The sequence below is a fragment of the Dipodomys spectabilis genome, unplaced genomic scaffold (assembly GCF_019054845.1).
Source record: "Dipodomys spectabilis isolate Male_0828 unplaced genomic scaffold, ASM1905484v1 ptg000047l, whole genome shotgun sequence".
NCBI classification, from domain to species: domain Eukaryota; kingdom Metazoa; phylum Chordata; class Mammalia; order Rodentia; family Heteromyidae; genus Dipodomys; species Dipodomys spectabilis.
This window is the reverse complement of record NW_024870724.1, coordinates 1,475,866-1,503,695: the sequence shown is the minus strand read 5'-3', so window position 1 is coordinate 1,503,695 and position 27,830 is coordinate 1,475,866. Positions and strand designations below refer to the sequence as shown.

The 27,830-nt window shown below is 37.2% G+C and overlaps 1 non-coding gene across 1 annotated transcript; it reads right to left on the bottom strand.

Annotated features, from left to right (window-relative positions):
* Positions 1–11,720: 11,720 nt before the first annotated feature.
* Positions 11,721–11,832, bottom strand: LOC122107179. The gene has a single exon (XR_006147311.1). It is a non-coding gene; the product is annotated as a U6 spliceosomal RNA (small nuclear RNA).
* Between the last annotated feature and the right edge of the window lie 15,998 nt (positions 11,833–27,830).

Sequence of the window (27,830 nt, the reverse complement as noted above, 5' to 3'; positions counted from 1 at the left end):
ACCAAAGAGAATTCTAGAACTGAACAATCCACCACCACATCATAATCCATTAGAGGATCATTAATGATCAAGGAAAGGATTCTTAAAACTGCCATAGAAAAAAGATTCATTATTTATATAGGATATACAGTCAGAATAAATACAGATTTCTTAGCTGATATGGTAAAAAGAGAGCCTGGCATTATATATGACAAACATTAAAGGTAAACAACTACCAACCGTGAGTATGGTCCCAAGCCAAACTCTCCTTTACATTTAAAGGATATATAAACATATTTCATGAAAAAGAAAACTTGAAACAACGTTTGTCCACCAAATTATCAGGATAGAAGTTAATCAAATATATCCTACATAGAGAATGTCAAGAAGAAGAGGAACTGGTTATATAAAATGCTCCCTACTAGAGAACAAGGTAAATATATTAAGAGTAGATGAGGCACAGCTCCTAACAACAGATGTATAACATAGCAGGATTTATCAGATATTTCTCAGTCTTAACTCTCAATATCAATGGACTTAAATTTCCAAAAAGAAGACATAGATTAGATAGTAGTCTCAAAAAACAAGACGCATCCATATAGTATCTAAAAGAGACACATTTTATTGACAGAAACAAACACATACTCAAACTAAAAAGCTGGATGGAAAATTTTCAATCAAATGGAGACCATAAACAGGCCACAGCAGAATTACTAACATAAGATGAAATAGAATTAAAATTAAAATTAGTAGGAAGAGACATTTATATATTGATAAAAGCAACTCTCCATTAGGAGGATATAACAAGTCTAAATATTAATGCCCTGAATACTGCAGCATCCCACTTCATCAACCAAATACTATTTAACCTAAAAAGACATCTCAACACATCATTCCCTTCCATGGATTGGTTATGCAGAAAATCTCAACCAAGAAACTGCAGACCTAAATAACTACATTGACCATCTATCCCTTACAGACATCTACATGATATACATTCAATGTCAGACTATACATTCTTTGCAGCAGCTCATGGAAGATTCTTCAAAATAGAAAATACCTTATGTCACATAGAAATTCTGTCCAAATTGAAAGAAAAATTAAATGAATTCCCATTTCTTGTCAGACCATAACAGAACAAACTTAGTATTAAACAGCTAAAGCCAAAAAAAAAAACAACTCAAAAACATGAAGACTGAACAAAAAGTTACTGAATGACCAGTGCAACACTGAAGGGATTAGAATGGAAATCTGAAAGTTTCTAGAATTTAACAAAAAGGAACACACAAAATACCAGCTACTCTGATATTTGCAGTACTTACATGAAAATTTATAGCTCTGTGTGCCTACAGCAAGTAATTGGGGAAATCTCAAATGAATATTTTAATTATGTAGCTCAAGCTCCTTGAAAACAGGAAGAAGCCCTAACCCAAGGCAATAGACAGAAACAAATAAAAAGTTTAAATCAGAAATAACTAAATAAAGACAAAATAAAACATAGAAAGAATCACTAAATCAGAGTTGGTTTTTTAAATAAATTAACAGACTTGACAGACCCTTACTAAATCTGACTAAGATGAGAACTTACGTAGATAAATAGATAAAAAGCACACAGATTGGGAGAAGATCTTTAGTTGCTCTGCAACGAGCAATGGCCTCATATCTCAAATATATTTAGAGCCCAAAAAGTTAATGTCACCCAAAAAACATATCCTCCAAGAAATACCAACCCTCTTAATAAGTGGGCTACAGATGTAAAGAGAGACCTCTCTGAAGAAGAAATATGCATGGCCTAAAGACACATAAAGAAATACTCAACATTTCTGGCCATAAAAGCAATGCAAATCAAAGCAACATTTAGATTCCACACTCACCCCAGTTAAAATGACCATTATGAAGAAAACGAATAATAAGAGATGCTGGGCTGGTGGGGATGTGGCCAAAAAGGAACATTACTAGACTATTGGTAGAAATGTAAACTTGTTCAAATACTCTGTAATGAAGTATAGAGGTTCCTCAATAGAGCTCCTATATGACCCAGCAATGATGGATCAAGAAAATGTCGAATATATTCACAAAACTCTATGCTTCCATCAGAATGAATGACATTGCCTCATTAGTAAGGAAATGGAATCACTTGGAAAACATAATAAGTCAAACAAGCGAGACCCAAAGAATCAGAGTCTACAGGTTTTCACTCATTTGGAAAAAATAGAATATGTCTAGGATATTCACAATAGCTCAATAGCAATATGCATATCACCATATAAAGTGATGCTTATTGAAATGTGCTCCAAGACATGGATACAAGATGATTGTATAGTGAACAATTTTTAGTTATTTCTATTTAGTTTTTACCCTTTGGTTTATTCCCTGTAGTCACTGTTTTTTTTTTTTTTTTTTTTTTTTTTTTATTTTTTTTTTATTTCTGTACCCTTTGTCTTATAGATAAATTAATCTGATTTGGGGAAGGGAAGGGAAATCACAGAAATGGTGGGACAAAGATTAACCAAAGCAGCAATGATATACAGACGATATGTTAGAAATGAACTTCACAACTTTGCGGGAGTAGGATGTCAGGGTTGGGGGAAGGAGAACAAAATGAGGAAGGGGTAATACTGTTAAAAAATGTACTCATGGGGGTGGGAAGGTAGCTCAGTGGTAGAGCACTTGCCTTGCATGCCTGTGGCCCTGGGTTCGATTCCTCAGCACCACATTGGCAAAAAGAAAAAAAACCAGAAGTGGCGCTGTGGCTCACGTGGTAGAGCACTAGCCTTGAGCTGAAGAGCTGAGGGACAGCGCCCAGGCCCAGAGTTCAGGCCCCACGACCGGACCCCCTCCCCACACAAAAAATTTAATCATTACTTATGTAACTTTAACCCACCCTTCAGTATATCACCTTCATGATATAAAATCCCCCCCCAAAAATAAGAGAACTCACCCAAATAGAGAAAATTACAGACAAAAATGAGACATCACAACATAAATAAGAAAAAATTAAGAAGTTTACAAGAGAGTACTTTGAAAACCATATGCCAATCACCTGGAGAATCCTGGAGAAATTCATGCTTTCCTATACTTGATCTGAACCAAGAGGTAACACATAAGAAGTAATGAAAATGAAATGTCAATAAACCACTTTCCATTCCAGAAAAATCTAGGACTCAATGAATTCACCATGAAATTAAGGCCTGCAAAGAACTTATAGTAGTTAGAACTAACTCTTCAATGGAATAGAAAGAGAAATGGAATTATCAAAACATTCTATGAGGCTAGAATTAGACTCTTTCCCAAATCACATAGGGACTCACCAAAGAAAGAGAACTATGAACCCAGTTCTTTGATCAGCATTGATACAGAACTTCTTAAAAAATTCTCACCAACCAATTTCTGCCACTAACAAAAAAAATCACATCGTATGATCAAATAGGATTGAGCATAGGATACAATTGGATTCAATATTCTTGTCAGTAAACACAATACAAACCATCAGCGGAAGCCAGGACAAGAAACACATCATTGTCTATTTGGATATAGAAATAGCTTTTTAACAGCCTGCAATACCCCTTTATGATTAAAAAGTTATGAGAAGCTAGGAATGCATGGAACGTTCCTCAATATACTACTGAATATGTATATGATAATGATAATTAGCAATTACGTGACAGTGGAAGTATGGAGACATTAAAATCAGGAATGAGACAAGGATGTCCACTCTCTCTACTACTCTTCAATATGGTAGTGGACTATCTAGCAAAAGCAATAGGGAAGAGAAAAACATAAAGAGGATCCAAATAGGGAAGAAGTAAACCTATCCCTTTTTACAGATGAAATGACCCTATAGCTTCCTGCCTTAAGATAGTAAAAGTGATGTTAAACTTCGGCAATGTAGCAAGGTATATAGCCCACAAAAATCAGTAGTTTTTCTGTTACCAACAGTGGGATGAACCAGGCTGAAACCCCAAAAAAACCTCATATGTATTAACCTCAAAATCAAAACAAATCTAAACAAAAGACCAACAACAAAACTGAGAATTAATTAATTTAACTAAAAATGTGAGGGACCTCTACTGTGAAAACTTAAAAAATATAAAAAGGGAAACTGAAGGAGATTCAAGGAAATGGAAAGTCTTTCAATGCTCCTGGTTGTAAGAATTAATATAGTGAAAACTGCAATACTGCCCCAAAACTACTAACAATGCAATACTTATCAAAATCCCAACAATATTCTTCAATGCATTCGAGAAAGCAATTCAAATTTAATATGGAATTACAAAATTACAGATGAAACAGAAGGCTTAGAAATGAACTCATGGGCTTATAGTCATCTTACACACACACACACATACACAATAGAATTCTATTCACCCATTAGAAAGGATAACTTTTCACCAGTCTTAAGAAAAATGAAAGGCTTGGGAAAATTCTACTAAGAAAAAAGAGAAAGGAATGCAGACAAAATAATATAGGTTCCATGGATTCATTCAGTTTTGGTATCTACAAGTAAACAAGACAGATTCTACCTCTTCCTAGTTAGAACGTTCATTATGAGGAAAGCTAACAATAGCAAATGCTGGCATGGATGCAGCCAATTGGGTACTCTATCACACTGTTGGTTGGAAATTAAATTGTTCAAACACTGTGGAATGCAGTACGGAATTTCCTGAAAAGAGTAAATATACATCTCCTTTAAGACCCAGTAATTCCCCACATGGGCAGTAATCCAAAAATTAACAAACAAGCTCACATGAAAGCTACAAGTATAACCATGTTCAGTGCCCAGGTCCAGAGTTCAAGGACTGGAAAAAAAGTTACCACTGCTGGCATTTGTTTCCACAAAAATGAACCCTTTGACATAAGATACCAAATCATTCTATTTGTAATTGCTAGCATAGGACTTAAAGGTAGTGGGTGACAAAATGGCTTCTTTGTTGAATATTAGGAAAAGATGTAGGCAGTCCAAGAAAAGGGAGATTTTGTTGTTGTTGTTGTTCAAGGGGCTTGAAGTCTTGGCATGGGCACTGGTCCTGAGCTCTTCAACTCAAGGTGGGGTGCTTTATCTCTTGAGCCAGTGTCACTTCTGGTTTTTTGATGGTTAAATGGAGATAAGAATCTCCAGGACTTTCTTGCCCAGGCTGTCTTTGAACCGCAGTCCTCAGATCTCAGCTTCATGATTAGCTAGGATTACAGCTGTGAGTCACTGGCACCAGGCTAAAAATGGAGGATTTTTAGAAAAGAAAATCCACCTCTTCACTTGTGTCTACACCTCATATATCACTATTAGAACACTTCACCTTCAACTCATTTCATCAGACATTTGTAAATTTTCTCTTTTCCTTCATGCAGGAATACTGCAGCCAGTATCAACTCAGCTGTGGGACTGAACAGTTGTATGGCAATTGCTAGCACCTAAATCAAGAACTGTTACATCAAAACAAATGAGACCCACTTTTGGAATAATTGTTTTCTCTTTTTATAACAAATCTTTGCTTGATTACTTCCTAATGTGACTAATGACATTTTCATTCTCTTCAGCCTTCTCCCACATGTGGTCAAATATTTAAGAATTCAAAGATTTCCATTAATAATTCATTAAGCTGACCTCTAACAAAATGTGCATTTCTGGAATTTGGTTTTCTGCCTTGTTCTTACATGCATAGGCTTTCTATGATTTATTTGTTCTACAAGGAATTTTATTTTCTAATCTTTGTGTGATCAATTTTAGTCTCTCTGTTCAGTCTTTCTGACTCTCTGGAGTCTCATTTGAGTCTGCCTCATAAAAAATATATTATTGATCAGCTAAATGACTTTCAGCTTCTGTTTTTTGCCTGACTTCATGTAGTCTGTGATAGCAGACCTGACTGGCTGTGCTTACTGGAGTTTTTGTTTGTTGGTTGGTTTTGTGTGTTTTTTTTTTTTGTTTGTTTGTTTTAGAGGTCTAGGATTACTATTCAAGGTAGTAGCTTCTCTGGGTCCCAATGATCCCCTGACCTAGAGTCAATGAGTTTTTCTCCTAAAGATACAAAGAAACAGCTGACTAAATTCCTGTTAATTGTCTCAAAATGAAGCAATCTGGCATCCTTGCAAAGCCATCAATAATCCTCTGTAACCACTTATAGAAATGGTCTATCAAGATGGCTTTTCAAGGTTGACTGTGAAAAATGTTCATTTCCAATTCAGCACCATGAAACAGATCACATCCCATGGAGCAGACTTTTGGAAGAAAGGTCTCCTTCCTTCCTTCTCTTATGATTCATCAAACCATAATATTCTGCAGTTGTGGCCAGCCTGGAGCACATTTTCCCAAGAATATTCTGTAGTGTAAAAGAGGACCAACTATGAAAATAAATGTGAAAATACTTGTCTACTACAGAGTGATTTATCTTGCTTTTATCTGTTGTTATTTTCATTACATCAAACACATGGATAAATTATATTGGGATTAGACAAGTGGCAAAAGATTAATGGAATAAACATTCAGTTTACTTTCATATATCCAATATAATGCACTTAACCCCTTATGGAAATTTAAATCCGACTGTAGAAACAATGTCAGAAATATAAAATAAGCCTCAATATGAATAATCTGGCACACATACACCATCATCTACTCAGAAATTCAGTCTCTCTTTAAATATTTATTTAGTACAAAATAATAAAAATTTAATTAATGAATGTGACTTTTAAGTATCATCTGAAATACTCCTCGTGTATATGATTGTATATGTTTTAGATGTCACCTAGACAGGAATTAAACATGCATGTAAAATTCAAATTTCCACAATTTAAGCTAGATTAGAGGAGCCATACCCTCCTGTATTGTGTGGTGTGAATTTTACTACAATGCTGAACCCTTCCACCTAATACCAAGAGTGAGGTGCAATAATTTATTTTTTCATGTTAAGATGAGTGCTAAGTGTAGGATACACTTTGAATTATTACATTAATTTATTAAAATTAGTTTCATTTTTTTCTTTTCTATATCTGCAGAAAGTAAAATTATATATTAAACATTCAATATGAAGTAATCAATAATAAGTAAACTATTACTAAAATGATATACTATTAAACTGTGATTTGAATTATAGTTCTAACAAATTGTGATGTAAACAACATTTAATAGAATTATGGGTAATGTTTATTAAACTTACCACCTTGTTATTGTTTTCTAATTGTGTCATTTGTTATTCTTGATCCAAGTCATCTCTTCACCTCAATTGTTTATTTTTCTATTTTATCTGTATTGGTTTGCTGATTATGCATTTTGTTTTCCCTTTTTAGTGACTGACATGAGGCTGAAAATCTGTACGCTAGTTTATTACTTCCTACATTAAAGTCAAGTTGCTGCTCTCCACAGCTGTTATACTTTTCTTTGTATAGTACAGCATTTCCCCTAGTCCCACCGACTGTATTGCTGCTCTCATATATATATTTTTTTAATTTTATTGTCAAGGTAATGTACAGAGGGGTTATAGTTACATAATTAAGGTCATGAATTAATTTATTTTCTATCTTGTTACCCCTTCACCCATTTTTCTCCCTCTTCCCTACCAATGCACCTCCCAAGATCGTTTCCAAGCTATTGTTTTGTGAGTAACACTGTTGCATAGTTTCCCCCTTTGTCCTTTGTCTCACTATTTTTTTTTCCTTCCCGTTCCCCAGTTCGGATCAACATATTTACAATACGCATGGTACCAAAATCAAATACAGTGACTACAGGGGATAAACCATAGGTGGGAAAACATAAAAAAGGAAAAAAAATAAATCATGTAGTACATTAAGAACAACAACAACAAAGAACATGTCTTGGAGTTCATTTCACTTAGAATCTCCTTATACGGTCATATGTACATAGCTATTGAGCTATTCTGCTCATCTACTAATATTATCCTTGATGTACACAATAATGCTCCCTATTACCCAGTAATCCTACTTCTGGGCATTTAACCAGATGCCACAAACAAGGCCACACTAAAGCTACCAGCACAATTATGGTTATCACAGTAATATTTACCATAGCTAAGATATGGAATCAACCCTGATGCCCCTCAGTAGATGAATGGATCAAGAAAATGAGACACACAGTCACATACACACATACACACACATACTATGCTTCCATCAGAAAGAAAGTTACTACCTCATTTGTAAGGAAATGAAGGTCTTGGGAAAAATCATATTAAGTGAAATAAGCCAGACTTAAAAAAAACATAGTTCCCATGGTTTCCCTTATTTGTAATAATTAGTTTACATCAAGGATAATCTCATGTATTTTAATTTGACAGTTTGTTCTATGTTGAGCGTGCAACATTATTGCTATATTGTTTGTTATCATTTCTGCAAACAGGCAGGTATATTGAAAAAATTACGTTCATCTTATCCATTACTGAAAGAAGAACAACTAAAAGAGCAACCTTACTAGGAAGAACAACTCCTACTTATTTAGCTTCATTCCTATGTAAGGCCAATGTTGTCCCCTGTATTCTCATGTCCATTTCAACTCTATACCTCATACTGTATATCTAGTATCTTCTACATTGTGAGCTAAATGCCCCAGATGTTCCACTTTGCTTTACTTAAAAAAAAATTCTGTCTTAATATTTGAGGTTGGGGTGTGTGTGTGTGTGTGTGTGTGTGTGTGTGTGTGTGTGTGTGTGTGTGTGCGTGTGTATGTGAGAGTGTGTGTGTGTTTACAAAGATCAGAACACAACATTTTTCTTCATTTCCAATACATTTTTCAGGTCATTGTAAGTTGTGGCTAATGGGAGCAGTCTCTTGTTATTTTAAGGATGAAACAGAAAAAGATATTTGTGCTTGTACCACAGTTGCTTTAATAGTCTGCAGTTGAACACTGAACATTGACTTATATCTTGGCTGCTCTTGTGAATAATGTGAATAACAATGAACTACAGATTTATTTTCGAGTTACCTAGAGAGAAATAATCACATGATTGGTGGGTCACATGATATCTCAACTTTGGATTTCTTTAGAAACTTGCATACTACTTTCTACAACAAGAATACTAACCTGTTTTTTGACCAATAGTGTAGATAATTTCCTTTTCTCCACACTCTCACCAACATTATTACCTTTTCTTCAAAGGTAATAAAGGGCAGGTTTTTACTATCTGCATTACCCTAGACTGGCCTTAGACTTAAATCCAACCTCCTAAATGCTTGGAATTATAAGCCTTTACCACCATAACTGGTTCCACTAATTTTTTGATAAGTTATAATAGTTATGAAGTTGTATCATAGTAATTTTGAATTATATTTCTCTAATGACTTCTGCTCAAAAACCATTAAGGCAGCATAGAAGTTGTATTAAACACAACTTTGTAAATCCACAGGCAATTTTCAGGGCTTTATTGAGAACATGTCTATTCAAACCTTTTGTCCATTTTTGATCCAGTTTCTGTTAATCTCATCTTTAATCTTGCTAAATTAGATCAATTATCAATTCAAGGTAGTATAAAAGAAAAAAATGTAGCAACTCCTAACATTTTTCAGTTTTTAATAACATGGTATTGCTTAAATCATTTTGTGTTAACAATTGACAGTATATAACTCAATTTAGTTAGACCTGTTACAAGGCTGTAGTTTATTTATTTTACATTGATTGTTCTTTCCAAAGCCTGTTTGTCTAATTTCCCTTGGTTTCTTTCAGTCTCAAGTAGCTCAGATTTCAAACTGAAGAATAAATGGAAGTAAGCAAACAAAAAAAAAAATACAGTTCCTCTCATCCGATGATGCCTGTATAAGAATGAGGAAAGAGTTAATCATTTTAAGGACCTATGATGGGACAACAAAAAAATGAATTTATTCTTCTATGTCTTCTTTATCTTTGTGATGTAACTTAAATGTTGTAAAACACAATATACTGCTCAGATAATTTTATGTTTTATCCGTTTTGCACATTTTCATATGGATTTCATCTCAGTCTACAACATTCTTTCATCATTCTGTCCCTGATATTTTTACACTATCAAGACATAAGATAACCAGTTTGATTTACAGCAAGAGAAGTTATCCACCTGGCTTCCTTGGAAGCAGAGCATGATCAATAGATATTACTTCTGGTTGCTAACTACATGTAATGGTTTCTGTACTACTTATCACATTCTATTTAGTATTTTAAAAAGAATGCTGGCTAAACTCAAAGCTCATTCCTAGAAGTTTATGTTAAGTATTTCACAAGTTTTATTCCCTTAATTCTTAAGATAACATTTGCTATAATGCTAATGTTATTACCATTTTAGTGTTGGGAAGAATTGTAATTAAAGGCAGTAAATGCATGACCTAAAGACACACACAGTGAGGAAGGAAATGAGTCAAAGTTTCCAAAAGTCTTTCAGCAATACACAAAAGGTAGATAAAATCTCTCCATTCTATGACACTCTCAATTCAATATTCATATTGCCCATGGTGATTGTTTTCTGTCACATTTGTCTTCAACACAGATTGTGTTGGTGACATTGGGTTATCATGCTCAGAGCTGAGCTTATACATTGAGGTCCAAAGAGAGGCAAATTTCTTCTGTCCCACAATTCCAGTATCCTTTTTAAAAAGTACTAAAACTTTCAAATATCATCATCTACTTTCTTATAAGTAACCAAAAATTTAAAAAACCATAAATAATCACTCCAAAATGCTTTAAAATTGGAGATGCTAAAACATGCCCCTCTGAAGTAAATTTTCTTCTACTTTTAACCTTATTCTGAAAGTCTTTGCTGGTTTGTCAGACCTGTAATCCTAACTACTTGGGATACCTACTCAGGAGCCTGAGATCTGTGGATAACAGTTGAAACCCAATCAGGGCAAATGAAATTCATGAGATTATTTTTCAAAAATTTTAATGAACTAGCAAAGGGCCAAGAATGGAGATGTAGCTCATTTAGTAGCACACCAATCTAGAGAGAAAAGGCCTTGCAAGACTTGAAGCCCTGATTTCAAACTCTGAGCACGTCAACACACATGCAAGTGCTTAAGCACATGCGTGTGTTCACAAACATATTTATTCAAATTACCTTCATATCGGAGTTTTGCATGAATTTCTTTGCTAACGAAATTATATGAGTAAAATAAAGGAAATAAACTCTTCCATCTTAGAACATTTTTATACATTTTTATTGTAAAAATATTGTACAGAGGGGTAACAATTACATGAGCAAGGTAATGAGTACATTTCCTAACAAGCATTGTTACCTCCTCCTTTATTGTTCCTCTACCATCCCTTCCCTCCCACCTCCACAAGTCCATTAACCCCCTCCATTTCCCGGCCTCAATTGTAAAGTTCACTTTACAACATAGTGTATTGTGCATCTCATTGTTACATGGGTCAACCTGTATCCCTAGTTAAGCATTTTGGTTTTTTTTGTCCTTCCTCTCAAAAAATTAGAGGAGAGTATAAACAAGATGTAGGCACACCAACTTCAAATACAGTGAAAACAGGTGTTATAGCATGGGGGAGGAACATGTAAAGAAACAAAAAAAAAAAAACACTCTGCACGTCATAAGTATGTAAGAAAAAATAGCAAGAAAAAAAAAAACCACTTGTGTCCCTAACTTGGGGTTCATTTCCCTTAACACAATCTTATCTGGTCATATACACATAACTTTTGACCTTTTCTGCTTATCCCAGACATATATTAGTTATTGAAAATTAGAGAAACCATGGGACCTACGTTTCTTTGGACTTGGCTTACTTCACTTAATTTTTTTCCAAGTCTTTCCATTTCCTAACAAATTGGGCGATGGAATGCTTCAGAAATTTGCCTGCCATCCTTGCACAGGGGCCAGCTAATCTTCTCTGTATCATTCCAATGTTAGTGTATGTGATGCTGAATTGAGCAAAGAATATTTTTTATATATAAATTGTAATTGATTTTCTTAAACTAGACAATACAACAAAACGTAAGTTTAAAAGAATTGTCATGAAATTTTAGAACCATGTACTTCTTACATAAGTACACATTTAAGAAAAAATCAAGATTGACATGTCAAAAACAAAATAATTCCAGATATTTGTTGTTCAAGAGATGTGTAGGAGGAGGAATTCAATTATTCTATACAAGGGACCTGTCATAATGAACACTGCAGCAAGTGTTAAGGTTTGTTAAAATATTTAATGTTTTAAATATATTTAATTTTGGGAATTTGCTTATATATGCCAAAACTGGGACTGCTTGGCAGGTCATAATACTTTTCTATAAAGTATTTAAGATTTATGGTAGCACATAACTACTACTGAGTATGTACATTTCAGAGTTTATTGAAACCTTACTAATGAGAAGTTGAAAAGTCTTTGTGTAAAGGAGCAGAATAAAGAGTTGACTATGTTAACTACACAGTTTCTGTTAAAACTGTAGGCCTTCCTTACTTTATATGTTAGTGAGGAACAAATGATGATATAAGCCATATACAAATTATGAGATTAACTATAAATGGTAATCTTAGTGGGTGATTTAAACACTACTCATAGCCTATAAAATTCTTGTTGAACGTCATAATCTTAGCCAGTGTTAAATGTAAAGAAATATGACAATAATAAAATCTAATTTGTAGTACACTTCAAAAACTGAAAAAATGATAATTGTTTTTTATTTTATTAATCATTATTATTTAATTATTGGTTTTCTTTATTTGTAGCATTGTTTTTCTTGTAATATAATACAACTTTTTGTAAGTTGTCATTAGGAGGTACTTTGAGAAGGGTATTGGGATGGCCACACCATTTTTTATAGGTGTATGTGAATTTATAAAGAGGGAAATTAAGAACAAAATGTGTATTTAAAAAATGATCAAGTAGAGTCTGATTCAGGAGTGTTGATACATGTCCACACCTAAAATATTAGCCCTAGGCTGAAGCAGAGTTATTACAAAGTTGAAGACAGAAAAGTGAGAGACTTTGTTTTGTTTTGTTTTGTTTTCATTTTTATTTTGTTGGACATGGGGCTTGAACTCTGGGGCCTGGGTGCTGTCCCTCAGCTCAAGGCTAGTGATACCACTTGAGCAACAGCAGCACTTCCAACTTTTTCTGCTTATGTGATGCTGCGAAAAAAAACCCAAGGCCTCATGCATGCAAGGCAGGCACTCTACCATTGAGCCACCTTCCCAGTACCTGAGAGACTGGATTTTAAAAATCATCTAAACAACATTTGCTTTTTGCTTTGGGTTATATAATGAAATATATGAGTATCTTGTTATGTTTTTGTGCATTGTCATACTTCTAAATTTATACTAACTTCACCCACTTTATCCTTGTCAAAGTCATGAAATATCTCTGAGAGTTTGCTTCTGTGAAGATTGTTTTGTATTTATAATTTCTTCTGAGTCATTTTTATTTTTTATCAAAATCACTTTATATTTCATGTTGATGAGTATTTACCCAGAGACAGGCATATAGAGGATTTAGTTTAACAAGTGAACATTAAAATTAGAGCTCAAAAATAAAAATGAACCTTAACACATATTTTCATAGCTTTCCCCACATTCTCCCTAAAAGAAGACAATATTAAGAATGTCTGAGGGAGGCTTTTTAGCTCCAATTTTCTTGAGCTTCCTAGGTTTAGAATTCTTAAATCACAGAGACATGCTGTAATGGGAGTAAGATTTTTTGGTACACTTTTCCCTTCAGACTGTGTTTCTCATTCTTCCCTTTTCTCAACTCCATTATTAGAGATTTTTCTCAGAGATGACTCCATCTCCAACTTTTCACTCTTCCTAGCTGGACAAATGAATTTGCAGATCAAGACTCTTAGACAGAAAGAATTTAAGAGCCTGAATCTAACACACTTCTCTCATACACCATCCCTACAAAGACACAAGTACCAAAGCAGGATACATAGTTTCATTTTTTTCTAGCAAGGCCAATGCATGAAGTTGCTTGCTTCTGAGTGTGTCTGTTTGTAGCTCTTCCTGATGTTGCAGATTAACTTTATACCTAGTTCCATTATCAGCTACCAGGAATGGCATGTTTAGACCATCCAGGAGGTTGGCTCAACAGGGCGGCTGGATGTGTAGGATGCCTCATGAATGGCACAGAAGATCTCTGTTGGAAATACCGGGGGCAATTAAGGTATCCTACAAACACCATCTCAGCAAGGCAAAGTTTACTCCTGCAGAAGGCATCCTGTTGCATGTCCAAGTTGAATAAGCACACTGGCTAGGCAGCCCACCACTGGCTCCCATGAATTTGAGCTTTGGGATCATCTTTCATGATGGATCAAAATTTTGACCCCTTTCAAACTAGTCAAAAGCTTTAATAATCAACCAAATCCGAACACCTGGCCATATGAAAAATAACCAACTTTTACTCAGCTGGTGTTCTACTACTAGTGCCATGTCTCTAGCCCCTAGAACTTCTCTAAAATAGCATTACTAAGGTTTTGACTACCTTTACAAGGACAGTGCTTATATCAGTCAAGCACTTCAAGATTTAACTTCTACAATTCTCCCATCTGATTTTGCTTTCTTTTCTTCCAAACAATAATCATTGACTTTCCTATTCAGCAGTATCCAATAAGATATTTTGATTTAAAAAAGGGTTTGATTAAGGCAGTTTTTCAGTCAGTCACTGAACAAAACCTGTTATAGAAGAGATAAAGCGAGGAGTTCCGGGAAGATGGCGGAGGAGAAGCTGGAATCTGAACAAGCTCTCGCATAGAAAGCAGTTTTAGAGTTCCAGTGAACAGTCCTAAGCCAGAGAATCACACCAAGTGTGCCATCACAGGACAGAGAGTTAGACAAGAGAGGGGAAGCCAAGACAAGGAGACACATCTGACCGCCTGCCAGCAGCCGCGGCGGCGGCGGCAGCAGGGTCACAGCGGCTACCGCAGCCGCGGCCATACCTGAGCGCTCACACAGAGAGTCCGGGACGAAGGAGCCAGACGCAGAGGGCGAGAGGATTCTACTCAACACCAGCAAGAACCGACAAGGAGCGGACAACTTCATCCTGCACTTTGCAGACCAGAGACGACCCAGGATCCAAGACTCGGTGTGAGTAGCCCCACTTCCTCACTCCTTCTCAGGGAGCAGAGGAGGGAAGGCCACCCCTCCCCCCCCAGCACCGGTGATCTCCATCTTGGATACCGACAAAGCTCAGAGGAGCTGCTAGCTCCAACTCAGGCCTTGGAATAAAACGAGCCATTTAACAGGTCACAAGAACTTAACGGCGAAGTGACCTGCCAGACTCAGCTCCATCCAGGGAAAAGTCACCCAGCTCAGGCACCAGCCATTGGAGTGGCTTTCCTCACTGGGTAACCAGAGCCAGAGGCTGCCCCTCCCTCTAGCAGCCTCCACAATCAATTGAAAAACAGAAACCCTGAGAATGGCTCCAGGGTGGGCTCTGTGAATTTTTCACAAAATAGCCCCAGGGAAAAGCTACTGTTTGTTGAAAGGCCTCAACTCTACCAGAACCTAGCCTCATCACCCCTCTTTTGTGATTCTCAAAGCAGATCACCCTCCCATTAAACTAACCTGGGAGGGGGATCTCAAAATCTTGGGTAAAGCAGAGCATTTTTCTGCCTGTTCGAACAAACTGACTTAAGAAACCAATCAAGCCACAGGACCTCAAGCTGACCAGAGACTCCAACAAGAGGCTGGTAACAGACAAAAGGGAGATACAGGATTCTTCCCAAACCTCCCAAAAAAAAAATCAAAAAAAAAAAATCAAAGAACTTTTTTTTTCTTCTTTTCTTTTTTCTTTTTTTTTTTTTTTTTTTTGGTACCTTATATATATAAAATTTTTTTTTCCTTTTCTAAAACTTTTATTAATCTTTAATTTTTGCCTTTTTTGAAAAAATAATTGTTTTCCAGTAACTTTTTTTTTCCTCTTATAATTTTTATTTTAGGAATACGTGAATGTACGTTTTCCTTTCTTTTCTTGTCTTCTCTCTTTTTATTTCTTTCTTTCTTAATTATCTTTTTGTTTTTTGTCTAGCTCTACTGAACTTCTGATCTTTTTTTTTCTCCCTTTCTTATCCTTTTCACCTTTTCCTTTCTTTTGTTCTTCTGTATGTGCCTTAACTCTTGTCCTGCACATCCTGATAAACCCATAGTTAACTAGTAGACCCTATCCCCCATTGTGTACACACTTAATCCACAAATTTATTACTCAATCCAAAACTTCTGAGACTTAAATTCCTTAATAGCAGTACTACCTCTTTATACCTATATAATATTTTAAGCATTTTTTAAGTTTTTCACATCTCCTCTATCTCCCTCCTGTTTTCTCATTATATTCACATTCCTCTCTAAATAGATGGTCTTTCAATCTCCATAACTATATTAATTTTTACGTTTCTAATTTTTTTTCTGGTCTCTTTTCATTTCCCTTTACCTTTCTTCTTTTTCTCTCCCTCTCTACTTGCATCCTACCCAACCTATTTCCTGCATTGAGATTAGGACATAGTTAACTCTCCCTGTGCCTCCCCACACCAATCTATTCCTAATTTTTACCCACATCTCTCCCTAACCCTAAAAATTTCTGGTTTCCCAAATTCTTCTCTGCGGTTCGAAGTCCATTAACATATAGTTGTTTGATGTTGAATAGATGTATCTGTTGAACTAGATTGTATCTGTAGACTATTGACTGTATAAATGCAAACGTTGGTTGATGGTTGCCTTAAGATAGTGTTCTAGCACAAAACTGGTGCTATTTTCATCTCAAATGGGCAGAGTAAGCCGAAAAAACACAAGAAAAATGGCAAATCCAGGTATCTCAATTCCCAATCTTGATAATCAGGGGTCAGATCAGATAATGAACAATCCAGAGGAGAGTTCCCAAATAGCTCTACAAACACTGGTGGCAAATATGATAAATGAGAAGTTTGACAACTTACAAATGACTCTGTATGAGCGTGATAGGGAGAGAGAGGAGGCATCCCAAAAGTTTATGCAGGAATATCATAAGCGTGAGGAAGCTACTCAAAAAATGATACAGGATTTGCGTGAACAACTTGAGAATACTCAAAGAGAAAGGGAGGAATGGCGTGAGCAGGCTGAGAACACTCAAAGAGAACTGCAGGAATCCCAGGAACGGGAGGAAAGAGAACTGCAGGAATCCCACAAACGGGAGGAAGTTAATCAAAGAGTAATTCAGGAATTGAGAGACCAGGTAGAGAACACACAAAGATCAGTAAAGGCATTCATGGAATCCATTAACAAAGAGCTGAAGGAAGTCAGGGAGACCACAAAGGGAATGCTGAATGGAACCCAACAGAAGGAATGGGAGTCCAAAGAAATCATAACCAATCAACTAAGTGATTTGAGAACAAACACTGAACACCAAATTAAGGAAGTAAAGAAATTCATACAAGACCTAAAATAGAGCTTCAACAAAGAACTTGAAGCCATCAAAGCTGACCAATTAGAAGGAAAAGAGATAAAAAACAAAGTAGAGAGTCTTGACAGTAGGTTAGACCATGCAGAAGATCGAATCTCAGGGATTGAAGACAGCCTAGATATTATAGAGAAAGAACATACAACCATCCAAGACAAGTCCAAGAAGTATGATAGATCTATTCAACACGTAGAAGACACCATCAGAAGGCCTAATCTAAGGATAATGGGTGTAGAGGAGCACCTAGAAACAGAAGTTAATGGTCTAGGAAATTTGTTTAACAGGATCCTAGCAGAGAACTTCCCAAACATACAAAAAGATAGGCCTATTCAGATACAAGAAGCTTTTAGAACCCCAAATAGACCAGACCAGAATAGGACATCCCACCGTCACATTATAATCCACACAGGATCAACTCAGACCAAGGAAAAGATCCTTAAAGCTGTCAAAGAGAAAAGGTTAATCACCTATAAAGGGAAACCAATTAGAATCACCTCAGATTTCTCAGCAGAGACAATCAAAGCAAGAAGAGCCTGGAATGATGTATGCCATGCCCTAAAAACAAACAACTATCAACCAAGAATACTGTACCCAGCTAAACTCTCCTTCATAACTGAAGGCCAAATAAAAACCTTCCATAGCAAAGAAAAATTGAAACAATACATCTCCACCAAACAAGCCCTACAAAAGATTCTTAAAGATGTCCTACACATAGAAAACCAACAAGACCGCAACAAAGGCCAAGAAACTGCACCCAAACTGAGAATCCAAGAACCATAGGAAGAACCTAGTTTTCGCAGCCCCCAAGAAGGTGGATAACATGGCAGGAACTCCCAAATACCTCTCAGTCCTATCTCTTAATGTTAACGGACTGAACTCTCCAATTAAGCGACATAGACTGTCTAGTTGGATTAAAAAACAAGACCCTTCTATCTGCTGCCTGCAGGAGTCACATCTTGCCCGTAAAAACAAACACATTTTCAATGTTAAAGGCTGGAACAAAATCTACCAAGCAAACGGCCCCCATAAACAGGCGGGAGTTGCAATCTTAATATCAGATAAAATAGACTTCAAATTAAAATTCGTGAGAAGAGATAAAGAAGGTCGCTACATACTAATTAAAGGATCTCTCCTTCAGGAGGATATTACAATTCTAAATATCTATTCGCCAAACAATGGAGCACCCAAATTTATCAAAGAAACACTACTTTCCCTCAAATCCCATATAGATCCAAAGACATTAATTGTTGGGGATTTTAACACACCACTCTCCCCACTAGATAGATCAACTCGGCAAAAACTCAACAGAGAAACCGCAGATCTAAACAGCTGCATAGATCAACTAGACTTAACAGACATCTACCGAACATTTCACCCAGCAGCATCAGAATACACGTTTTTCTCAGCAGCACATGGAACGTTTTCTAAAATAGACCACATTTTAGGCCACAAAGCAAACTTGTCTAAATTCAGAAACATTGAAGTTATACCTTGCATTCTCTCTGACCACAAGGGAATAAAATTAGAACTCAACACCAAAAGCCACCAAAGAAAGTCCAGTATCACATGGAGGCTGAACAACACACTGCTGAATCAAGAGTGGGTCATGGAAGAGATTAGAAAGGAAATTCAAATGTTCATGCTATTCAACAAAAATGAACACACAAATTACCAGCTCCTCTGGGACACAGCAAAGGCAGTACTCAGAGGCAAGTTTATAGCTCTGAGCTCCCATATCAACAAATTGGAGAAATCTGAAACTAGCAATTTAATGACACATCTAAACTTCCTTGAAAAAGAGCAGCAAGATAAACCCCAATCCAGTAGACGGAAAGAAATAATCAAAATTAAATCAGAATTAAATGAATTAGAATCCAAAAAAACTATAGAAAGAATCAACAAAACAAAGAGTTGGTTCTTCGAAAAACTTAACAAAATTGACAGACCCTTAGCAAATCTTATCAGAAAAAGAAGAGAACACACCCAAATTAATAAACTCAGAGATGAAAATGGAAACATCACCACGGAAACAACCAAGATTCAGAACAGTATAAGGGAATACTTCTCAAAACTTTATGCTAATAAGTTTGAGAACTTGACAGAAATGGACCTTTTCCTAGCAAATATTGACATGCCAAAACTAAACCAAGATGAGTTAAACCAGCTTAACAGGCCCATATCAAGCATTGAAATAGAAACAGCAATAAGAGACCTCCCAGCTAAGAAAAGTCCAGGACCAGATGGTTTTACAGCGGAATTTTACAAGGCCTTCAAAGCAGAGCTCACACCAATACTCCTCCAACTCTTCAATGAAATTGAAAGAGAAAGCTCACTACCGAACACATTCTATGAAGCCATCATAACCCTCATCCCAAAACCAGGCAGGGACTCATCAAAGAAAGAGAACTATAGACCCATTTCTTTGATGAACATTGATGCAAAACTTCTCAACAAAATTTTGGCCAATCGACTTCAACAATTCATCCAAAAAATCATACACCACGATCAAACAGGATTCATTTCAGGGATGCAAAGCTGGTTCAATATACGCAAATCAATTAATATTATTCATCACATCAACAGGAGCAAGAATAAGAACCACATGGTTATCTCAATAGATGCAGAAAAAGCATTCGACAAGATCCAACACCCCTTTATGATGAAGGTTTTGGAAAAATTAGGAATCCATGGAACATTCCTCAATACGATAAAGGCTGTATATGACAAACCTACAGCCAGCATTATACTCAATGGTGAAAAACTAAAGCCATTTCCTCTTAACTCAGGAACAAGACAAGGATGCCCACTCTCTCCACTTCTCTTCAATCTAGTATTAGAATGCCTAGCTACAGCAATAAGACAAGATGCAGCCATAAAGGGGATCCAAATAGGGAAAGAAGAAATAAAACTCTCCCTCTTTGCAGATGACATGATCTTGTATTTAAAGAATCCCATAGACTCCACTCCCAAATCACTCAAGCTGATTCAAAACTTCGGCAAAGTAGCAGGTTATAAAATTAACCCCCAAAAATCAATGGCTTTTCTGTATGCCAACAATGAGAAAAGTGTGGCTGAAATTAGGAAAGCAACTCCATTTGTAATAGCCCCACAAAAAATAAAATACCTAGGAATTAACTTAACTAAAGAAGTGAAGGACCTCTATGATGAAAACTTTAAAATCTTGAAAAAGGAAATCAACACAGAACTTAAAAAATGGCAAAACCTCCCATGCTCCTGGATTGGAAAGATTAACATCGTGAAAATGGCAATACTTCCCAAGGCTATCTACAAATTCAACGCAATACCTATCAAAATTCCACCCTCATTCTTCAAGGAAATAGAAGAGGCAATCCAAAAATTCATATGGAACAATAAAAGACCCCGAATAGCAAAAACGCTCCTGAATGGAAAGAACACTGCTGGAGGAATATCAATACCAAACTTCAAACTCTACTATAAAGCCATAGTAATCAAAACAGCTTGGTATTGGCATAAGAACAGACCTCAGGACCAATGGAATAGAATTGAAAACCCAGAAATGAACCCACAGACCTATAGCCATCTAATCTTCGATAAGGGAGCTAAAACAATAGAATGGAAGAAAGACAACCTCTTCAGTAAATGGTGCTGGCAAAATTGGTTAACTACATGTAGAAAACTTAAGCTAGATCCTTATATATCACCCTGCACCAGAATCAACTCCAAATGGATCAAAGACCTTGAACTCAAAGCAGACACTCTGAAAACATTACAGGATGGAATAGGAGAAACCCTAGGTCTCCTTGGCTCAGGCCGAAATTTTCTGAATAGAGACCTGGAAACACAACAAATCAAAGAAAGGTTGGACAAATGGGATTGCATAAAGTTGCAGAGCTTCTGCAGGGCAAATGACATAGCTAGCAAGATCAATAGAAAGCCCACGGATTGGGAGAAGATCTTTACTAGCCATACAACGGACAAGGGTCTCATATCTAAAATATACTTGGAACTCAAAAAATTAAACCCCCCAACAACAAATCCTCAAAGAAACAACTGCCCAATAAATAAGTGGGCGAAAGACTTAAAGAGAAACTTCTCTGAAGAAGAAAGAAGGATGGCCAATAGACACATGAAGAAATGTTCAACATCCCTAGCCATAAAAGAAATGCAAATCAAAACAACATTGAGATATCACCTCACTCCAGTGAGAACGGCAAAAATCAAGAACTCTAACAACAACAGATGCTGGAGGGGATGTGGACAGAAAGGAACCTTAATTCATTGTTGGTGGGAATGTAAACTTGTTCAACCACTTTGGAAAGCAGTATGGAGGTTCCTCAAAAGACTCCACATAGAGCTCCCCTATGACCCAGCAATCCCACTTTTGGGCATTTACCCTAATGTTTACAAACAAGACCACACTAAAGCTACCAGCACAACTATGTTTATTGCAGCATTATTTACCATAGCTAAGATATGGAACCAACCCAGATGCCCCTCAGTAGATGAATGGATCAAGAAAATGTGGTATATATACACAATGGAATTCTATGCCTCCATCAGAAAGAATGACATTGCCCCATTTGTTAGGAAATGGAAAAACTTGGAAAAAATTATATTAAGTGAAGTAAGCCAGGCCCAAAGAAACGTAGGTCCCATGGTTTCCCTTATTTGTAATATCTAGTATATGTATGAGTCAAGCGGAAAAGGTCAGATAATGTGATGTCAGGAAAATGAACCCTTAGATGTGTATTTTAATGTTTTTTTCTTTCATGCATGTGTTTCTAACACATTTATAAGATTATCTCTTTGTTGCTTTGTATGTCCCTCCCCCTCAGTATAACCCTTGCTTTCACTATATTTGATGTCAGTATAACTTGTGGAGGAGATGGGGAAAAACCAGTTGTTTAAGGATACAGGTGGACCTGTTGCAACAATGAGAAGTACAAGTTGTCATGTCCAAAACGAACTTTACAATGTTGGTGGGGGGGGGGGCTGGGGGGAGGGAGGAAGGAGAAGGATTGGGATTAGGGGGGGAGGGGGGAGGCTGGGAAGGGATGTGAAGGATAAACAAAGGAGGAGGCTGCAATGCTTGGTAAGAAATGTACACATTATCCTGCCCATGTAACTGTAACTCCTCTGTACAGTATGTTCACAAATAAAATTAAATTAAATTAAAAAAAAAAAAAAAAAAAGTTGGTGCAAAAATCAAAAAAAAAAAAAAAAAAAAAAAAAAGAGATAAAGCACCTGTGCACACATTACTAAGGAAACAATTACTAAAGAGGTAAATATTGCCACCATGACTCATTGTTAAAATGCTCATTCTGTCATCAAACTAGTAAAGGGATCTGCCACCACACACAGACACAAAACCTTTTTTATAAGTGACTGGAGGATTGGTCTTGGGTTTGATCTCATGCTCTGGGCATTGTGCCAGAGCAGTTTTACTCAAGGCTACCACTTTAGCCACAACTCCAGTAGTATCTTTTTTTGCACCTTCATTGGAAATAAAAGTCTCATCTTTCCTGTCTGGGTTGGCTTCAAACAAAGATCCTCAGAATTCAGCCACCTGAGCATTTAGGATTATACTCAGCATCATCTCAGTTTTTAGGTAATTTGTTTCCAGTATTCAATCCTTGTAAGTCTTTCTGTATCATTGGCCTCCAACCACCACACAGATTACCTTTGAAGTACATTTATTCTTTTATTTTTATATATTTATTGTAAAAATACTGTTCAGAGGGGTTAGTTACATGAGCAAGGTAAAGCATACATTTCCTATCAAGCATTGTTACCTCCTCCTTTATATGTCCCCTACCATCCCTAACCTCCTAGCTCCAAAACTACTCCATACACTCTCCCCGACCCCCGCCTAAATTGTAAAGTTTGTTTTTCAACAGTGTCTTGTGCATCTCATTGTTATAATGGGTCAACCTGTATTCCCCTTTAAGTTTTTTCCCCTTTTCCTCCTCAATCTAGTGAACTCTATATACAAGATGGAGGGCACCAACATCAAAAACATTGGAAACAGTGGTTATGCGGTTTTGGGTGGGTGGGGGGACAGAATACAAAGAAACAAAAATCACATGGAACATTATAACTATGTTAGAAACAATAGCAAGAAATGAAAAAAGCACTTGTGCCCCTATGTTGGGGTTCATTTCACTTATCACCATCTTATCTGATCAAGTATTATATTTAGACCAAACTTTTCCCATTCAATCCTACCAGGGGCTTCTAGTTACTTTTACATGGTGGCATTTCCAATAAACAAATCCTGCTGATAAATAAAAGCACATATTGGAATAATTCGATTATGAAGATCATAGGTTATGGAGATCAACAGAACAAAATTAATTTAAGCTGCTGTTTCTGGTTTCTAGCTTTAAGCTCTTTGGGAACTTTTCAGGGGCTCCTAAGTAAATATGAAATTTGTAAATATGTAGTTTGTTTTTGCAAATATGAAGTTTGAATGACCCTCTAACTAAGAAGTCTTTCCTTACTTAATTTAAGGTGTTTGAGAATGGTCAGGTGTGGATTGGTCAATGTAACCAAAGCACAGATTCCACTCCAGTTGGCCCGTAACATCTCCAATAGTAGTCTCCTGGAATACCACCAGACATTTCCCCTGGCTGTGATTTGTACTTACTGCTCATCTCAAAGGGTTGGCCTTCACTACATCCAGGTAAGTTTCCCAGAAATATCCAATTTTCCCCAGGTAGTTGACTTGGAAAGAATAGAGCTGATCAGTTTCAGGGATTTTTGAAATAGACTCTTGCTTCTGAGAAGAGTAACAAGGTGTTCCAAGTTGTCTCAGATCACATTTTGCTGACCTATCATGAATTTCATGCATGAGCTCCATGACAGCACAAATAGGACCTCTTGTGTGGCTTCCCTGTCACACAGTCATAGCAGTAGTCCTTTTGTGGACACAATCACCACAGTGTTTACCTCACTTATTCAGTTTCAATTTGAATCTGGGTAGACTCAAAATTGGAATACATACACAGAGTGTCTGCTCCAAGAATGAATTTGCATCATCTCCCTCTTGGTAGGAAACCCTTTAGGTGTAGCTTGCCTTTTTTTTTTTTGGTCTGTCTTGCAACTGAACACTTTGCCTGGGTGCTGTCCCTCAGCTCTTCAACTCAAAGCTAGTCCTCTACCACTTGAGCCACAACACCACTTCCAGTTTTCTGAGTGGTTTCTTGGTGATAAGAGTATCACAGAATTTACCTGCCTTGCCTAGCTTTGAATGACCGTCCTCAGATCTTAGCCTGAAGAGTAGCTAGGATTACAGTCATGAGCCACCAGTGCCCATATGTTTTTTTCTTTTATTCTTTTCTTTGTTCTTGGATTTGTTGGTTGTGAGGCCTGAAATCTGGGCCTGGACACTGTCCCTCAGCTCTTCAGCTCGTGGATAGCTTTCTACCACTTGAGCCACAGTGCTTTTTCTGCTTACATGGTGCTGAGGTATCGAAGCCAGGGGTTAATGCATGCAAGGCAAGCTCTCTACCGCTAAACCACCTTCCTAGCTCTTCGTCTGAGTTTTTAGTTAACTCACTTGCCAATGTTCAATCCTTCTAAGGTCTTTGTGCAGTGGCTGGGAAGGTGGTTCAGTGATAGAGTGTGTGCATTGCATGCCTGAGGCCCTGGGTTTGATTCCTCAGCACCACATAAGCTAAAAAGAAAAAAAGCCGGAAGTGGCTTGTGGCTCAAGTGGTAGAGCGCTAGCCTTGAGCTGAAGGGTTGAGGGACAGTGCCCAAGCCCAGAGTTTAGGCCCCACGACCGGAACCCCCCTCCCCGAAAAAATGTTCTTTGTGCAACTTTTGTCTCCAATCACCACAGAAGCTCTTACCTTGTCAGATAATGTTTCTACAGCTAATTTTCCCATGCCATCCTACTAGAGCATTTAGTTTATGGATTAAAAATTTTTTTAGTATAAATAACAAACCTCTTTTGATTTTATTCTACTCTATATTTTATTTTTGCCAGTCCTGGAGCTCCCTGAGCTTCTTCTGCTCAAGGCTAGCACTCTACCAGTTGAACTACAGTGCCACTTCCAGCCTTTTCTGTTTATGTGGTTCCGAGGAATAAAACCCAGGGCTTCATGCATGCTGGAAAACAGTTTTCCACAAAGCCATATTCCCAACCCCCAAAATATTTTATTTATACTAATCATAAGAATAAAACTGATTCATAAGGTGCTTTCTGGTTTCAAGCTTTGAACTTTTTGGAAACTTTGTCAGGGAGGATCCTGAAAAGCACCTAAATAATTAGGAAATACGAATGACCCTCTAGGGAAGGGGTCTCTCCTAACTAGTATAAAATGTTTGAGAATGGACAAGTGCATGAAATGCTAGGGTGAAAGGGATGGCCAATTGAACCAAAGTACGGGTTCTACTCTAGTTGGCCAAGAAGGTCTACAACACTGGTCCTCCACATTACCATTAGATATCTCCCCTGACTATATTTAGTGATTACTGCTCATCTCTTCAAGGTTTTGATTCTACTGCATCTTGATAAGTTTCCCAGAAATGCCAATTACCCCTCCCCGTACCTAGAGAAGCAAGGGGTATAGTTGGCTTGGGAAGATAGGGTTTTTGTCTTAGATCCATACTCTTGTGAACAGCATCAGCAGGGTCTTACAAGTTTCCCCAGGCCGTGTTTGAATGACATATCATGCACTCCATGCCCTTGAGGATCTGAGATTCATCATAGTAGGAAGTGGACCACTTGTTTTTCTGGTTTCTGTGCCACAGAATCTTAAGAGTAATGGTGGGCAGAATATTTAACCCATTTCACCAAAGCATTATTTTCTTTGTCAAAGGACTTGAGCTGAAGGGCTCAGGGATAGCACCCAGGCCCAGAGTTCAAGGCAAAAGCCCTACGACTTGAGCCACAGCACCACTTCTAACTGTTGGTGGTTAATTGGAGGTAAGAGTCTCAAGGACTCTCCTGACTGGGCTGGCTTTGAACTCTAATTCTCATATCCTGAGTAGTGCAAGCCACTGGCACCTGGTTTTTGACTTGAATTTTAAGTCTACCCAGAGAGTCTGCTTCTGAAACTAAGGTTCAATTCCATACATCCTTGGATCAGCTGGAGGATCAATCCAGGCTTCAGAGTCAAAGTGGGCAGCTGAGGGAGTTTAGTGAGTAGGACTTTTTGAGATCCCCTTTCAGGATTTAAGGTTTAAAACACACAAATTCAAGCACATATTCATAACAAGTTTTTGTTTGGACACATGCACATTATGGAGCTCCATATTGAAAATCATCCATTATATAATAGTGTTCTCAGACCTTTGTCAACATTCTCCCTATGGATTATCAGAAGCAGGTCCTTAGATCATTTTTCTTAGGTTCCTTAGGCCTAGAATTCTTATTTCCCCATTTTAGCAGGTCTCTTGTGATTTCAGTTTTTGATGCATGTAAAACTCCCTATTGTAAGTTTCTTGTGCACCCTTCTCATATTTAACTCTCCCGTTACTGAAAATTTCTCCAGCTCCCACATTTTTATTCCTGGGCCAGGGAATGAAAACACAAATCGAGACTCAAGTTCTCTTTGTGCCTAAGACACACTCAGCCCCTAAAAATCCCCAACCAACCAGGTAGTATGCTCTACTCCAATTTTTCCTCTCATGGCTGATGTATGAGATTACTTTTTATTGAGGTGCTTCCTTGGCCCTTTCCTGAAATTGCTGATACACTTTGCAACCTTTACCACAACGGATGGTGTTTAACCCAACCTTGAGCTGTCTCAACAAGTCAGGATGTGTCTCCTCCTGAGGGTCTCCCTACATCCCCCTTGCATAACATGGATCCTGGACTAGTCCCCCATTGTTGGGAATACTCCCCTACTGTAACCCAATATCCCAAGAAAGACCACCAGGTCGAAAGGAACTTAGCATGGCAAAGTTTATTTCTGTTAAAGGGCATGTTATTGACAGGAAGCAACCACTCTGAGCGGGAATTCTGCCCAGGTTATACCCCTAATGAGTTACTACTTCTGGTATTGATCACAAGTTGTGTTCACAATCTTGCTCTATTGGCTCTTTTGAAGCTCAGCTGGTTATTTTGAAAGGGGTTAACAATTTCAGAGCAATCCACTGAACCAGGACAACCAGGCCAGAAATTGTTAGAAAATTCTTACTCAGCTTGTGCTTTATGAGTTAAACTGTTCTTCAAGTCCCTAGAATGATTTTAGTAACAGGATATACTTTCATTATATAGCTTTTTGGAAGATGATTAGGCTTAGTCAATGCTTTCCCTCAATCCATCATTTTCAGAGAAAAATATAATTCTAACTCCTACACAGTCCATTCCCAGACAGAATTTATTATAAGCAGCTCCCTTTTTGGAATGGAGGCTTATGAGCTTCCAGGTGAAAACACCTTATTCGCATATTGCCTTGGTTCCCTTTGGCAACTCGCCTCTGCAAGTGGTTATGAAACCAAAAGTTATGTGTGGCTGCTTCATTATACTTGTGCTCCTACCGCTAAAGAAAGAGGAAAGACTGCTCTCTGAAAGCA